The sequence below is a fragment of the Anomaloglossus baeobatrachus genome, chromosome 1, assembly GCF_048569485.1.
Source record: "Anomaloglossus baeobatrachus isolate aAnoBae1 chromosome 1, aAnoBae1.hap1, whole genome shotgun sequence".
NCBI classification, from domain to species: Eukaryota; Metazoa; Chordata; class Amphibia; order Anura; family Aromobatidae; genus Anomaloglossus; species Anomaloglossus baeobatrachus.
The window spans coordinates 45,127,292-45,140,227 of record NC_134353.1 but is presented as its reverse complement, the minus strand read 5'-3'; the positions used below and the strand labels follow the sequence as shown (position 1 = coordinate 45,140,227).

Sequence of the window (12,936 nt, the reverse complement as noted above, 5' to 3'; positions counted from 1 at the left end):
GTTGTTGATTAACCCCATCCAAGCTGTGTCCAGCAATGAGGAAATGCTGCTACAGCATGATAAAAGGTAATAGTGCTGAAATAAGATAATTGATATTTTAAGTGGCACATAATTGCAACATTTATTGAAAAAAATCAGTTATGGTATTCTACAGCCTCTTATCATTTTATTCCACATTTGATTGTTTTCTAACTCAGTCTTCCAGTTTCCTCGAAGCATAGAGAGTGTCCCACAGCTACAGGTCAAAAGGGCTTAATGTTGACTGAAATTTGACCATCTTTTTGCGTTCTTTCCCTATGTAATATCCAGGAAAATTTGTGTATCAGCTCAAATAGGAATTAGCAAGATTTTTACAGCATATTAAATTATGTCAAAATGTCGGACAACAATATAGAAAATATGGTGATAAAGTAGCAACCCTCGCAGTTATATCTCATCTTAAATCCCGTCTCCTAAAACTCGGTATCTGAATAATCCTTAAAATCCCCCTTTACAATCTCTGCTGCTGACATTATCTAGTGTCATCCACAAACATCCGAGTCCATAATACCTTTATTATTGACATGTGTGTGATGTCACTCCCTCCAATGCCAAATGGCATTCATGATATGGGAGACCAATTTGGGCCTTTTATTACTTTGTGTTAATCTCGGGACAATGTAGGACCCTTATTTTCCACACCACTGATCCTAAATGTATTTCTCAACCAACAATTCATCCCCCCTTCCTGCCTCCCTGTTGGATACTTTGTCACCTTTTTGATTGAATGTACACTATAGATTCAATGGGGCCTGAATTATCAATACTGAAAGATAAAAGCCTGAAAAGAAACATAGCGGGAACTATCTAGATGATTCTCACCATGCCATCTTATAATTTGAAACAGCATTATATCCCACATTCCCGTTAATGGAAGCTCGTCTATGTTGTCTCCCGTTGAGCAAGAATAGGGATAGAATTTGACCTACCAATAACTCAAGGTCATCATAAAGTAAGCTGAATGAAAAATCAAGTAAATAAATATAATCAAGAATATAACCTAAATATTGGTTTTATACCTCTCTTAAGGTACAAACCTGGATATTTACAGCTTATTATTTTGTTTATACTGTATTTTCTTAGATTTAATTTTCATATTTTTTTATATTTTCTTATATTTATTTTTTTAAAATAAATTACTAATGAATTTTAAGTTACCAGACATACTTTCTCCACTCCGAATCCCAATCTTAAAAGGAACAAGTGTCACTTGTTTACTGATTTCGATGAAAATAATGTAATACTTAATTTCCCCTGAGGGGGTGCTGTAGGAAAGTTAAGCATTTGTTGCCCGAAAAAACCACAGACTACAGCTGATAACAAGATATCTAATTATCCCATAAAGGTTCAGACTGTCCTACAAAGTAAAGAGGGATCATACATCATGCTGGTGAAAGCACCCGCCCCTGTCGGTTGTGCATCATGGGCAAATCTCTGCCCGTGGCGCACAACATCGTTAGTCCCCGTCACACAGACTTACCTGCCTAGCGACGTCGCTGTGGCCGGCGAACCACCTCCTTTCTAAGGGGGGCGTCACAGCGATGTCACACGGCAGCCGTCCAATAGAAGCGGAGGCGCTGAGAGCAGCTGAAAGAAAGTGACAGCCACCTCATTGCCGGAGGACGCAGGTAAGGTGTTGTTCGTCGTTCCTGGGGTGTACACATAGCGATGTGTGTTGCCTCAAGAATGATGAACAACCTGCATCCAGCAGCATCAACGATATTTGGGATTAGAACGACGTGTCAACGGTCAACAATTAGGTAAGTATTTTTGATCGTTAGCAGTCGTTCGTATGTGTAACGTGCAACGACATCGCTAACGAGGCTGGCTGTTTGTCACGAATTCCGTGACCCCAACGACATCTCGTTAGCGATGTCGTTGCGTGTAACGGGGCCTTAAGAGGCAAACACCCTGGTGGGCCCTTGTGTAGGTGTGATCCTCAACCTCCCGGTAAAGGCAGTAGCTGACAGATTACACTTAATTCATTATGTACAGATATACAGAATAAGTCAGCATCTCATCATTCATTTAATAAACTTCCCAGTTAATTATTATATAGGTATATTTGTGAATGAGGGTAATGTAATTTTGTATGTAGCTGATCTAGGGACCTTCAAGGTCAATGTTACTGGTACACCTTTAACACTGACCCCATAACATAGCCCTAAATAGCTGGGAGCTTTTACATAAAAAGATCATATGCATAGCCTCCTAAGCCATAAATGTTCTCAATTTCTCTATAGAGTTTCTTAATGCCTCCAATTTGTCTCTAGAAATGCAACAGATAGAAAAATCTGTCTTTATTTCATCAGGTGTTTTAGTATGGAAATTGAAAATTATTCAAAGGCAGAAACTTTGCTTTCAAGTTGGAAACACGGAAACAGAACCTACTTCCAATAAGCTCCAAAAATTGAACAAATCTCTTTAACTTTTTACATCTACCAGACCCCCTATTTCTTCATTTTTTTGGTCTATGTTGATCTTTTATCTTCATAGACCAAGAAAGAAAAAAGGAAAAACTTACCAAGCTGTTCATGTTACCGCACCCGCATATATCAACCACCTGAAAGACCGTTGGTCACAAGTGGACAAGCACATTGAAAAAGAAAATATTTTCCAGTGGTTCTATGGAATATTTTTTTTTATTGAATATCAATCCATATTTTAAATCGTCAGTGTGGGGACAAACTTTGTGGACCGGTTTCAACCGGGAGGTCTTAGTCGTAACATTACATTACGACTAAGACCTCATGGTTGAAAACGGTCAACAGAGTTTGTCCCCACACTGATGGTTTAATATATGGATTGATATTCAATAAACAAAAGAAATTTATTTCATGGAACCCTGAAAATGAAAATTGATTTTGCTGTTGCGATATACAGTGTGTCCATCCATATCCTGTCCACCGCCATTAACATGAGAACGGAGGCAGCTATAGGCATAGAAGTGGTGTCTAGGTATAGTAAAGTAACCATGTGCTATGCAATGAAACCATCTATAGCGCCACCTGGTAGAAAACAACGGAGTTAGCATTTTTATCTCAAAAATGGAACGAGATAGAGAAAAAAAGTGAATTACAAGGTTGTAGGGCATCATCAATTCAATACGAATTGACACCTTACATACAGAAATGCTATGATTAGAACGTGTAAAACTCACAAGGCTGCAGACGTGAAGCGATACCTCATGAAGACCTTTCTACAAGTCATTGGGTATGGTGGCTGGGTGAAGTGGCCTCCACACTCACCTGACCTGACCCCATTGGACTTCATTCTGTGAGGTCACGTCACATCAAACAGCAGGTGTACGTGACCCCTCCACCAATATTGCAGGACCTACGACGACGTATCACAGATGCTTGTGCAAATGTGTCACCTACCGTATTGCACAACGTGCAGCAAGATACAGTATGCTGTCCAGAGTCCAGATGTGCATTGCAGCTGACGGTGGCCACTTTGAGCATCAAAGTTAAATGAGCGCCATATGCAAGACCAGCATTCAATGCTTTGGGGGGGTCATGGGTTTCATATCATAGCATTTCTGTATGCAAGGTGTCGATTCATATTGAATTGATGAAGCCCTACAATTTTTTAAATCACTTTTTTTCTCTATCTTGTTCCGTTTTCGAGATAAAAATGCTAACTCCGTTGTTTTCCACCAGGTGGTGCTATAGATGGTTTCATTGCATAGCACATGGCTACTTTACTATACCTAGACACCACTTCTATGCTTATAGCTGTCGCCGTTCTCAAGTTAATGGCGGTGGATAGGATATGGGTGGACATACTGTATATATAGATTTTTTGGGGTTTTCTCTTTAATAAAGATGTTATGACTTAATCCTACAACATAGATGTAGAGAGAAGAACAAGGTCTGCACAAAACTTGTGTGCTGACTGTCAAACCCTTACATTTTTCCAGTCGGCTCTAGAAATGAAAAATAAACTTCGCGCAACTAGTAAGATCTTGGGAAGACACAATTTTGAAGCCTTTACAATAGACGTAATATTAGACAAAAGTACTTCTATCCCGGTAACCAAGGAACTACAGAGCAAAGTGATACAAATGCCAAATCATCCAGACTTCATAAGAAAGCCCGAGTGACACTCTCCATGTAATCAATCAGCATTTCATACGCTCCACGTGGGTGGTGGTGAAAGGATACTGTTTTCAAAATTTCTCTCAGCATTCACAGTGACATAATTCGGGATGGATGCCAGATTCAGGAAAAAGAGAACACAGAGACTAAAACTTTGAACATGTCACACAATAGGATCAATCTAAACTTTTCGATACAGTATAAAAATTCTTTTAATCTGGCAAGAAATTCTGATAATCTGCCACTCCGAGGTCTCATCAAGCTCTAAACTGTGCCAGCTGCAAAATTCTGGATCCAAAATCTAAACTTATACAGACATAACATTTTTGTAGATTCAGTGAAGCAGCCAAATTAAGTTGCAGTCATATAAATAAAATTCTATTTATTGAACAATCCATAAAACATCATGGGATGAAGTGGGCTGAGTTAAGGATGACGGCTGTTTCGCGTTTGCCCATGCTTCTGTTGAGGGTAAGAATTGAGTAACCTGAAATACTTAATTCAGCCATTTCACAGACCCAGATACGTAGTTTAGTTGATGTAGCCTATCATAGATATTTATGAATGCTTTTGTCTTCTACTAACACATACATTCAGTGATTTTCCTTAATACAAAATGCCAGCACATGTAACTCACAGATGGCACCTGCATCGTGGACAACACCTAAGGTGATAAGGAGACTGAAATCACCCAAAGTTTGAAACAACCAATCCAGTAGAGACTATGCAAGTTGCTACACGGCCTGAGCCCGACCTGCGATATTTGATTGGACCATATTTTGTCTACACCCTTTTCTTATCTAGAACTATAAAAGTTTTGTGAACAATAAACGAGCAGAATTTCTTTGGCGTCTGTCATGAAAGGAAGCTCATAACCGATTTAAGTCTGTTATTTCTTCCCACCCGTGGACATATGACATTATAATCTGAAAGAGCAGTCAGACTTTGAGAGACCCCTAATGTCTCCCCTCAACACTTCAATGGGTCGAAATGCACCATGACGGTAAACTTCTTCCTCTTAAAGAGAACCAATCACCAGTATTTTCCTACTTAAACTAAAACCAGTGCTATACTGGCGCTTGGATGCTCTTTCTTTATATACCTTTAGTTGTCAGCTCGAATGTATAGTTTTTAAAATCCAACTGAGTAAAGTTTGTGAAATGTACAGTTTTTTGATTGGCAACAGCTGCGAGTAGCTAATAGCTGGGGTGGGTTTTGATAGTGATTTCTGTTCCCTGTCTGTTGTTCCTCCCTCTATCTTTCATTTATGCTAATTCTAATGGTTGTGGTTAAACAAAAGTGGTTAGAAGGACGTTACTGATGTCATATCCATGTGACCAGAAGGGGTGGGACCTTAGCCAACATAGCTGATATCAGGACAAACATTATTTTTCTGTTGACTGAGGCCCTGCCCCTTCTGGTCACATGGGTATGACATCAGCACAGGTCCTTCTAGCCACTTAGTAAAACAATTCTAGAATAGAATTAGCATAAATAACAGATAGAGGGAGGATGGACAGGAAGGGAAGCGGGAATCACTGTCAAACTGTATACCCACTCCAGCTATTAGATGCTCAGCAGCTGCTGTCAATCAAAAAGCTGTACATTTCACAAACTTTATTTGCTTATGTTTCAAAACCTATACATCATAGCTGAAAACTAAAGGTATATATACAATCAGCCTGATAGTCCCAGTATAGCACTGGGTTTAGGTTATATAGGAAAATCCTGGTGATTGGTGCACATTAAGTGGCTTTACTTAAACATCATAAAAACCAATGAAATACATAATTGTCAAAGTAATATCTACATATGAAATACAATACATAATCGGCAAAACAATACAGAATCAGAAAAACACAGACAGGTCATTTTTCTCATTAAAACCCACAGGTCATTGTGTATTTAGGAGTAGGATCCACCTAGATTCTCTCTTCAATAATAGTCTATGGAGATTGCCTCCTTGTCCTCCTTGTACTTAGACAATTCTGAATTTATTTGGTTACCATGATGTTTAGGTAAAACTACTTAAAGGGAAGTAGTTTTATATTATGCTGCATTTGGACCTGTAGAAGCATAAGCAAACACAAAATGGCCGCTGTCCTGATTGCACCCAGTTTTCTCCCATGAAGTTTAAAGAATTAATCTATAAGTAGGATTTTAAAGATGTTGGGTGGAACTTGATTTTTCTGTTTCACTGAATTGTCCAAAATTTTCCAAGTTTAGCATCACATTATACATTTGGTTCGAGTGTTTGCTCATTGCATGGTTCTGGTGTGCACCAAGTGCCGAAAATGTTTCTCTGGCTGTCTTATAATATTTTAGCAGTGAATTGATTGTGAAATGTTTCCATTCAATGGAAATTTTCATCTTTTTTTTGTCTTTCAATCAACATCATACCCATATTCGTGCATATGCAAACTGCCACTGAAGAGCCATCTCAGAAGGTTCCAGATCAGGAAAAGTTGCAATGCTTGGCTTCAAACCCTTTGACTTTAATGGAATCCTTTGGGCTTTTCATGTTACCAGGAGCTAATTCTTGTTCATTCATTGATGACTTGCACTATCCGGGTATGAACAATGTCAAGCTTCAATTCTGTGCTCCTTCTTCAGTCCGGTCACATGGCCAGTAAAGTGATGAAGCAAGACATAATATACCTTGCTGCTCTACTTTCATGGGTCGAATATGTCATCATATACGTGGTGGATACATGAGAATTGATGTAGACTTCGTGTAACATATAGAAACCAATGGGAAACCACTCAAGCCATGAGGGGAAGGGTTGGAGCCAGAACTACCTGACTTCTCCTGTTCTGGATACTACCACAGTGAGTCCTTAATGGTAATATTTCTGGATATTTTCTGAGAAGGTCCTACCCTCGTTGGTCATATCTATTTTACTATTGTAGCGCCCGGTCACAGCGCAGCATCCCTGCACACTCCGGGTCCCCGGAGGGGGCGCCCTTCTTCTCACCTGCCTTGTGGCCCCATGTACCCCATGCCCAGTCCTAGCGCAGTGACATCGCACATCTCCAATCCCAGGCGCAGGCGGGGGTGCCCTTCTTCTCTCCTGCCTCCCGGCTCCATCTGCTCTATACCTGTCCTGAGCTCTGCTACGGCTTCCCCCTGCTTCCAGTCCACACACAGTCCATCTGGGAGTGCCCATAGGGTACACATGCAGCCACGCCCTGTTCTAAAAGGGTCGGCGTTCCTGGAGATCAGCTCACCCTGGAAGGAACTTAATATCACCTCCCCCTTGGGGAGATGCCTGAGCAACGTTGTTCATTAGTTTAATGCGTTGCTAGTTCTCAGGTCCCGTTATGCTACTGTGTCTAGTTCTGCTATTGTGTCCTAGTATCAGTCTAGGGTACCTAACCTGTCTCTTCCTAGAGCCTACTCTCAGCCATCAGCTTTATGCTGTCACGTCTGAGCTACCACCTTCGTGCTGCCACATTTGAGCCATCACCATTGTACTGCCACATCCGAGCTACCACCTCCATGCTGACACGTCTGAGCTACTAAATCCATACCACCAACTCCGAGTTACCATATCCGTGCCGCCACATCTAAGCACATCAGCACTGGACATTTAGGGCGGCGTCACACGCTACAATATATCGGGCGATATGTCGTCGGGGTTACGGATTCCGTGACGCACATCCGGCATTGTTAGATATATCGTAGCATGTGACAGCTACGAATGACTGTGAACGAGCAAAAATACTCCCCTTATCGTTGCTCGTTGACACGTTGTTCATTTTCATAAAGTCGGTCCTCCTTCTACGCGCAGAGGTTCTTCGTACCCGGGGCAGCACACATCGCTCTGTGTGACACCTCGGGAACGACGAACACAGCTTACCTGCGTCCAGCAGGCAATGCGGAAGGAAGGAGGTGGGCGGGATGTTACGTCCCTCTCATCTCCGCCCCTCCGCTTCTATTGGGCGGCCACTGTGTGACGTCGCTGTGACGCCGAACGTCCCTCCCCCTTCAGGAAGAGGATGTTCGCCGTCCACAGCGAGGTCGTTGGGAGGTAAGTACGTGTGACGGGGGTTAACGACTTTGTGCGACACGGGCAACAAATTGTCCGTGACGCACATACGACGGGGGCAGGTGCGATCGCTTATGCGATTGCACGATATATCGTCCCGTGTATCGCCGGCCTAAGAGATTATACCAGTCAATAAAAGCTGATCACCACTGCTTTCTGGCAGTCGTGCATTTAGGCTGCGTGTTGCTGTGCCAGACAATCCCTGTGTATGGCCCAGTAGGTCCACGCCCCTAGGCGACCGTAACAACTATTGGTTAGGGAGAATCTGTAGCTGATTCCATACCTATAAAGAAGTTTGACTCAAAGGTTATAAATATTGTGTGGTGAGGGATACAAACAGCAGGCCCTTTGTTTCTGGTTAGCAAAACCCAGTCCTATATTGGGAAACCTATTTTGATATCTGCTATGAGGTCTTCTCTCTTCCATGGTACACTATTGGTGATTTGTCCTGGATCCAATAATTCTCCCAGGCCAATATATTCTCTACAATGGAGCTCTCATAAAATAAATCAATAGGTAATAATGTGTCTTCATTTTGTCATGAAGATTTCGGCTCATTTGAGAATTTATTAAAGAACAGAATTCCAATGACAAATGATATGCAAGAGACATACATTTGTTAAGGGTCATTACATGTCAGTAATAACTATAATGGCAGAAAGCAATCCAAGTGCCGGCAGTATAAGAAGAAAGAAAAAGTATGTAGAACAAATGACTCAGATACAGAAAGTGATAAAGAAAACTCACAAAAGGAGCTAAGAATGAAAATCTACTTTATCCAACTCATCTCAAGAATATTTTCTTCGAAATGATGACCCAATGGCCATGGGAAAGAGTCTGTAATTGCATCATACACGTAATTAAATTTTGTTGGTTGTCTCAGATTAAGGACTAGTTTTTTGTCCGAAACGCGTCCACCTTACACGCCACACGCCTTGTGATGCGTTCTTCATCATGATGGAGAATTTTATGCTTTTATGAAGTTTGGAATAAAGGAAAATTGATTTTTAACCAATCTACTGATCTGGATGCTGGATAATTTTCTACACTACGTCCTGCTGCAGAGGGATTCTGCTTTCTTTTCCGTGCACCGATGAAACATTTAGCCGTCTCCATTGGGTGAGCTGGACTTTTTCTATATACTACGTAATTAAATTTTAGATACATTGTGCACAAGGCCATATTTGCACTTGACCTATGGCACATGAAGAAGAGAGGTCATCTTCGACTATCTATCATTCTTTTTGTATTGAACACAGACCGTACAGAAAAATTTAGTATTCAATTTCGGAGTATAGGTGCTTTACATATGCTAACCACTCAAGTGAGCATCGCTGGGCTTGGGTATGCTTGGTGCTCGTCCAAGTGCGAGCCACATGCGGTCTCTGAATGGCTCGCACTGAAGGTAAAATCAACATTATCAGATGTAGTGTACAACAAAAAAACTTGCCCTCCCTCACCAGAAGTTTTCTGGTTTTGACTGGCTGTATGTGGGCGGAGAGCCGAACTACCTAATCGGTGGCTTCCAATGAGGTTTGGGCCAAATTTGGGTCCAGAACAGAACATTATCTAAGGTCTGACTGAACCCACAAAACTGAACTTCCACGGGTCCGCTCATCTCTAATATGTAGTCATCTTTTTGGTAAAAGTAGTAAGCCTTCCAGGAAAGACTATCATGACCAGATCCCTAAAACCCAAGTATTTTGTAAACCTTAGGCTTTTGTTCCATTTGCGAATATCTTCCAATGCAAGAGCATCTCTAGCGATATGCTAATGACCCTCTGCTGCGACGTCAGCTGAGGGTCATGCGACTGTGATGTGATCTTGCGATTGTATCACAGCTGTGAAAGAGGGATGGAACACTTTCTCCCCATCTCCTCTACTGTCTCCCTGTCTCTGCGTACATTGCACTGCAGTCAGATGACATGTGAGTGCAGTGCGATTTCACAGACTCCCATAGACTTTTATGGGGGTGCATGAGCAAAGAATTGCTGCCAAATGCAGCATGGTGTGATCCATTTCCCAGGCCAATATGGCAAGAGAAAGCAATCGCAGATGGACACTGCCCCATAATTTTGCACTGGTGCGAGCACATTCCTATGTTTTATCAAATTACACTCTTCCATGCAAAATGCAGGTGGAACCGAACTCTTAGAGTGAGAACCTTATAGTAAATGATGTTTGGTTCCCCTATTTCCAAAGGGACACAAGACTAATGGTTTTCTGTATCTCAAAGATTAATTCTGAAGATCTCCATAAATCCTTATATTATGAAGCACTCCAATTGCAGGATTTTCCGCAATGTCTATATACTGTCACCTATAGGTCTTCTAAGAGTCCATCTAATCTTGAATTTCGAAAGAAAATTTAATAAGTAAATTATAGTTGCGCATAAAAAAATCCACAAATGTAAAAGTAACACATGAAAATATGAAATATTGTTCTTTTTTTCCCAGCACCAATGGTCTCATCGTATTTCAGCTTTTACTAGAAGACATATCTTTCACATTGCGTCTTTAATAATGCATGGCGGCAAATCACTGTTATAAATAAATGGACCATGCCGCGGCTTCTGGCAATACATTTACTACACAGATGGAGCGAGCGATGTATTTATTGTTAGACCTGCCCTAAGAATTGTAAATGAATACGCCCTACACATTTTGGTCACTTTATGACTCCAAAAATAAAAGAAATTACAAAAAAGAGTGCAATTTTAGCAAAAGGGAATGGTTACAAAGCACTTAAGCAGAAAATAAATATATTTTTTCTATTTTATTTTAATTTCTTATTGATGAGAGAAAAATTGTCTTTATCCATAGAAAGAAAGGGCCACAGCATCGCCATAAAAGAGAAATGGCTTAACACCAACCATCAAGGAAATGGCTATATCAAGGTGTAAGTATCTGATTTTTAGTAAAGCTCAACTTACTTGTGTAGCACCCACAGGGCAAGGGGTTAACTTTACTTGTCAACGGACCAATGATGTCGGGTCAGGGGGATGTCACAGGTGGCTCTGCCCGGTTTCGTGGCCCCGAGGTGAATAATAAAGGGTGGTAGATGATGGTGGAGGTTTCTCTCATGACGCCACCAGTGGTGTCCGCCCACCAGGTGGTTGTCCTAGTGACCGGGGAAGTCCCAGGCGTCGTGATGGCCACCCCCATATCTACACCATGCCATCCCCCGGTGGGAAAGCACCTAACTGTTTGTGGTGTGTGAATTTGAGAATCACCAGCGATTAACCTCTCCTTACCCGGGATGAGTACTACATCTTAAGGGAGATGCAGTACCCTGTGGTGACTGAAGCCTCAGGGGAGCCACACTTGCATATCCAACCTTTAGCAGCTCTGTGCCAAATTGTCCAAAAGATAAACCTTTAGTTATCTGAGACAGACTAGTCGCTATCAAGTTGCTGTCCAGTAACCAAATATTCAACGATCAGGCAACAACATGCTCCAACCAGCAAGGGTATACTGAAATAACCACAAAAACTTTTGGAATTTCTATTTACGCTGATCGTCCTCAGTAGCATCTGATTCCAGACAGTAGAAATATTAGGAACCAGATAGAACTCCTTCTGCCCCCGGTTGTTTTTTTCAGTTGATTGCACTTTACCGCGTATTCAACTTCTATGATGTTTTATTGCATACTCAAACATCAGCCAAAAGGATCTAAAATTTGAGCTTTTGATCAAAAACACGGAGCTTGATTTGTTCTGAAATTTAGTTTCATAAAAGTTGTTGACTTATAGAAGCCCTACTGTGTGATAGTAGACTGCAGATGAAGCCACGGCAGCTAACGACAGAAATGTAAAAAGAGGTTGTCCACAACTTTAGAATTGATAGTCTATCGTTAGGATAGGTCATTAATTTCTGATTGGCCCGCATCTGACACACGGCACCCCTGCCGATCAGATGTTCTCAATGCCGGTGGCGGTAGCAGGTGGCCGGTAATCCTTAGTTCCGGAGCTCCCGTGTCTTCTGATAGTGGCCATGGCCAGGTACTGAACATGTGCCTCCTCTTCAGATCATGGGAGGTGGATGTGCAGGACCCAGCCGCCGCCACTATCAGAAGATGGGGCAGCTTCTGAACTGAGTACTTCTGGCCATCTTCTGACGTTTCTAGCATTGGGAGCAGATGAACGGTGGGAGTGCCGGGTGTCGGACTGTGATTGAACAGATAATAATGTCTATCCTAAGGATACAAGAGGATGTGCTAGGGAAAAAAATATATATATATGTGCGTGTGTGTGTCTGAATATTAATATATATATAAATATATAAAAGACAGAATGTTTATATATATATATCTCAAATACATCTGTATAATATATACTGTATATACCAGAGGCACTATACATTCTAATGCCCCATGTCACGATTCCTCTGTGCAGAGTATCTTGCACACTAGGAGATGCTCTGCTGTGTTTTTACTGGGCTTCTGGCTGGCAGGTTGATTGACAGCGCAGGTTTCCATGCTGGTTCTGGGAGTTGCTGATTACTCAGCTCTTCTCAGCTCTTCCATCTTCTGGGTAATTGCTCTGCTTATTTAGTGAGCATGCTTCCCCAGAACCTTGCCAGTCGTACATTCTGGTTCTGTTGTTGTGTTGATAGCCTGTGTTCCTGTTAGTGTTCTGATCTATTGTATCTTGACCCAAGACTGTTGTTTTGGCTCCTCTATGCTCGCCCCCTGTTCCTGTCATGACCTCTTGGCTTTAGATCTCGGACTGTTACCTGACCACGTCTCAG

The 12,936-nt window shown here is 41.6% G+C and overlaps 1 protein-coding gene across 2 annotated transcripts in view; it reads right to left on the bottom strand.

Annotated features, from left to right (window-relative positions):
• Window positions 1–12,936, bottom strand: part of CTNNA2 (catenin alpha 2) — a 3,064,502-nt gene that overhangs the window by 1,491,122 nt on the left and 1,560,444 nt on the right. The window lies entirely within an intron of this gene.